This window comes from Electrona antarctica (assembly GCF_951216825.1).
Source record: "Electrona antarctica genome assembly, chromosome: 1".
In the NCBI taxonomy this organism is placed as follows: Eukaryota; Metazoa; Chordata; class Actinopteri; order Myctophiformes; family Myctophidae; genus Electrona; species Electrona antarctica.
The window spans coordinates 61,342,016-61,347,015 of record NC_136806.1 but is presented as its reverse complement, the minus strand read 5'-3'; positions in this window follow the sequence as shown (position 1 = coordinate 61,347,015).

Genomic DNA, 5,000 nt, shown 5'->3' with positions numbered 1-5,000 from the left:
CACGGAATGTGTTCGTATAGCATGGAGTGGTATAGCACGGGACTCGGACGCGGGACGCTCTGTCAGGCCAGAGCCTATACATGTGGCATGTGGGCCTGCAGGACCACTAGGCCAGCGGGCACCCCAATGCGTCTTCACTTTTCTGTCCTCAATTTCGTCTTCAATGTTTGTGTTTACACAAACACCGAAAGCTGGGCATAGGTGGGGCTAGCTCCAATATGTTCCCTCAGTCCCTACGCTCATTCTGTAGCTCCAAGATGAGGTCACACCCACGGCAGCTCCCACTGCGGTTCAGAAACGGCGCATGGTTTCCAAAAGGGACGCTTCTTACCCTTTTCCGCACAATGAATCCAAAACGTGAAGGGCCACTATAGCGTGCTAAACTAATTTAAACTTAGGAACGACCAAGTTTAAACAGTTAAACAAGCGTTTAAATCGGTCGTTTATAGCATGTTGTTCAAGGAAGTTGAAAAGCTTCAGCGCCTCCCCGGCGCCTCCCCTGGTCGAATATGGAATCACACTTCCCAACTGACTTCAGTTCACTCGACATGCACGACGCGCACATGCACAGCTCCCTTGATAAACATAGAAGCGGCTGACTAAACCATTGTGCAGAAAAGGGTAAAGGTGGCCTTACACTAGCCGATTTTTTTCAATCTGAAATCTGATAGCACCACACACTACAGGATAATCGGAGCGGGGCAGAGCAAATATCAAACATTCTTGATGTTGATCGGGCCGATCCCGATCGCGCTTTGAGCGGTCGGGCACCCCCCGAGCGTCAAAAATGCCCGATTATCGGCTAGTGTAAGGCCACCTTTAGAAGAAGCGTTCCTTTTGGAAACCATGCGCCGTTTCTGAACCGCGGTGGGAGCTGCCGTGGGTGTGTGACCTCATCTCGGAGCTACAGAATGAGCATAAGGGGTAAGGCAAGATAGGGCCCAGAAACCCATAAGACCCCCCCCCCCCCACTCCCTTCTCCCCAAGTAGGCCTATAGTACTGCTTATACTGTAAATCAGCACAACTATGAGCAATGGATCCGTTTAACCCATTTTGACCTGATTCTACAAATGTCTTCTAAATCCTGACAGTTTTCTGAAAAACCCATGTTTCTATGTCAGTGGTTCTCAAACTGTTTCATGTCAAGGACCCCCAAAAATACATGTAATTGGCCGCCGACCCCCATCTGAAAATTGTTCCAGGAACCCCCCCAGAAGCAAAGATTTGAGTTAAAAACGTTCGCTCTGAAATAATATTTATTCAAAGATTTGCGCCACATTTTCACGACTTTTCAAAAATAGCAGACCTACAAGCTCGTAGCGCGCCACTCGGTGGCGCGCTATGAGCTTGTAGGTCTGCTATTTTTCAATAGCTAAATTATAACATAATAACATAAACACCAAAAGGGGTTCCCGCACAAAATGGGTTAAGTGGGCGTGTGAGCATCAAGACCGTGACACTCTGTGGAAGTGACACATTGGGGGTGATTTGAACGGACTCATTCTTCCACTTCAGAAGGTCGGTGGTGGTGGAGGCAGGAGGCTGCATCGTCGTGGCGGTGCTGTGATGTATCAGGCCAAACAGACAGGCAGACATATAGGCAGGCAGGCAGAGGAAACCCTGGAATATAGATCCCTCGTCTTTCTCCGTTTGCACTTTTACACGGTATTAGATGACATGATCAACAGCGTGTAAGCATTAAGCAACTAGTCGACTAGTAAATCCACTAGTCGACCTTGCTGGTACTAGTTGACTAGTTGATAAGAAAAAAAAAAAAAAAGTTTATTTTTTTATTTTTTCCCCGATTTTGTAGGCCTCAAGATCAGGTAGATTATAGTTATAGTCACCAATGTACACCGTTTTTAAATGTACAAATGTTTATTTCCAAAAAAAAAAGAAATCCTTTTTTTTAATTGTTTTACATAATAGGTGGTTAAACAACTAGTCGACTAGTCGACTAGTAAACTAGGCAACTAGTCAACTAGTAAAAATGACTAGAAGTGAATGCCCTAGCGTGTATATATATATATCCTATAGCTGCAGTGTGTGCGTGTGCATGTGTGTGTGTGTCTATGAGAGAGAAAGAGACATTAGCAGGAGGGAAGAGAGCGAGAACAAAGTGTGTAAATGCAGTATGTGTGCATGACATGGTGATAACTTTGTATACTGTATAGGGTTTGTTTTAGGGATGCATCGAAAAGGGAAACCGAATACCGAATATAGGAAACAGTTGGCCGAATACCGAATATCCGAATATGATTAATATTATATATCTTTTTTTCCTACCATTGCTGTCATGGCCGTACCTTAAAGCTACCTGATTTATGGCAAAATAAATGGTTATGGCAAAACTTAACTTAAATACTAATCACTATTACGGGTCCATAAAACATTTATTCAGCTCTTTTGAATGCATTAATTGCATACACTATTCGGTGATATATTTTCTGCCTATTCGGGCCGAAACCGAATAGGCCGAACATTTTTAGACATTTTCTGCCGAATATTTTCTGCCGAATATTTTCTGCGGCCGAATATTTGGTGCATCACTAGTTTGTTTTGTGTTGCACGTTGCAACAGGGTCAGTAGGTCATGCGGGGTAGCCTGTGAGACCGCAGTGTCTCTCTCTCTCTCTCTCTGCAGACGGTCGAGAGAGGAGAGGGTCGGATCAGAAGAGAGGGGGGAGGGGTGAGGAGGAAAAGAGAGACCGATCGATAAAAGTGGAGAGCCGCATGTTTACAGTTTAGGGGCGTGATTTTTCATGAATTTGTTTATGTATTTTTTTAATGTTGATTTCATTTGAAAGTGAAATATCCCTTTTATAATTAACTTAATCCATTCTGAACGGGAACCCCTTTTGGTGTTTTAACTAAGCATTATGTTATACTTTAGCTATTTTCGAAAAATCGTGAAAATTTGGCACAAATCTTTGAACATATATTCTTTCAGAAGACTTTTTTATTTATTTCGACGTGCAGGCCTAAATGGGTTAACTTAACCGGTCAATTTTTACCATATATGGGTGTAACGGGTCGGATCGGTATAGATCTGGACTTAACCGCCTGTCCGACCGACTTGAAGCCGGACACGGCACTCCCTCACTCCCTTCGGGGGTCGAGTTTGAAGCCGGCCGGACGCTTCTCGAGATACGTCGACTACAGTATACGGACGTACGGACACACATGAGGCACAGATATTTCGCACAGTCATTGAACTGTAAGATGGTAAATAATACATTTAAAAAAAAATGGATACCTCACATGAATCCACAGCAGCCGTGCACCTTGCAGCTTTGCCTCTACGGATATTGATTGATCCCTTTGTTTCCTGGCCACAGTGCTGCTGCCACATGTCCTACTGTAGCTGAGCTTGGCTATTAGGACGAATCAGTGCCTTGCTCAAGGGCCGTTGGTTTATTGCTTGTTATACTTGGCACGCTCGCGTGTCCCACTATACAGTCAGTTATACGCAATAGGTTAAAGGACCACTTCACCACTTTTCAACCTACCTTCATATAATTGGTCCTCACTAATGTTCATGATAAAATGCCACCATTCTTTTCTACTCGGTCTGTGTCTCATAGGAGGTGCTGTGGGCAGTTTAGAAACCCGTCCACCAGTGACATCATCGATGGGGAATCCAAGCTGATAGAAACGGCAGGCTTTCTATTCCTGAAAAGTTGCAATGTGATAATGGAAGCCATCGTTATCACGACAATAAAAATCGAATTATATATTTTTTGTTTAAAAAATAATTTGCCTAATTATGATGTCACTGGTGGACGGGTATCTTAACTGCCCACAGCCCTCCTATCTATGAGACAAAGACAAAGAAAAATAGTGCTATTTTATCATGAACATTAGTGAGGACCAATTATATGAAAATACATTGCAAAGTGGTGAAGTGGTCCTTTAACAGTTTGACTGCACGAACGTGCACGTTCACTAATGTTCACTGCCTGGATTTCACTAACCTTTGAAGAACGGGGGGGAGGGTTAACCAACTTCCCAAACACGTGCACAGTAAAATCCTAGAGTAATACTTTCTTTTCGTAACACTTTCAGTGAACACTCTGGGGTTTTGCCGTATATACCTTTTAGAGCTGTGGTTCCAAAACATTTTTGACCGTGACCCAAAAGAGAGATTAGACGTTTGCCCGGGACCCAAACTATAGTGAAAATAGCAGATCTACAAGCTGCATTTTGTTATTAATTCATGGAAATGTTCGCTTTTTTTGGGAATGTTCTTTGAAAATGTTTTAAAAATAAATAATAATAATAATAAATAAAAACAAAATGTAGGAAACTTAAAATGAACCCATTCTGGACGGGAACGCGTTTTGGTGTTTTAACTATAACCATTATGTTATACTTTAGCTATTGAAAAATAGCAGACCTACAAGCTCGTAGCGCGCCACCGAGTGGCGCGCTACGAGCTTGCAGGTCTGCTATTTTTGAAAATTCGTGAAAAAATGTGGCGCAGATCTTTGAATATATATTCTTTCAGAAGACTTTTTTTAAAATTTATTTCGACGTCAGGCCTAAACGGGATAAAGGGACCCATACAAATTGTTTGGGAACCAGTGCTTTATAGAGCATAAACAGTGCAAGGAGCCACTGCAACGCGTCTGCATTTGACGTCGAGCTGCAGGTCAGACTTCGACAACACGCAATGCACCACATTTGGACTGGGGGGGGGGGGGGGGGGGGGGTTCTGTTGTTGGCAAGAAAAAAAACAACCCCCCTTCCCCCCCCATGCTGCTATATACTCTCTCTATACTACTTGCTATAGCTGGCCCGGTGCGCCGCAGGGCTGTGTCTTTTCATACAGCCCCCCCATCACACACACACACACACACACACACACACACACACACACACACACACACACACACACATGCACACACACACACACACACTGCTGTCTGCCATGATGACCTCCCTACGCATATGCAGAGCAATCCTGCTTATCTGTGGAGGCTCTCGGTGGAACCGCAGGC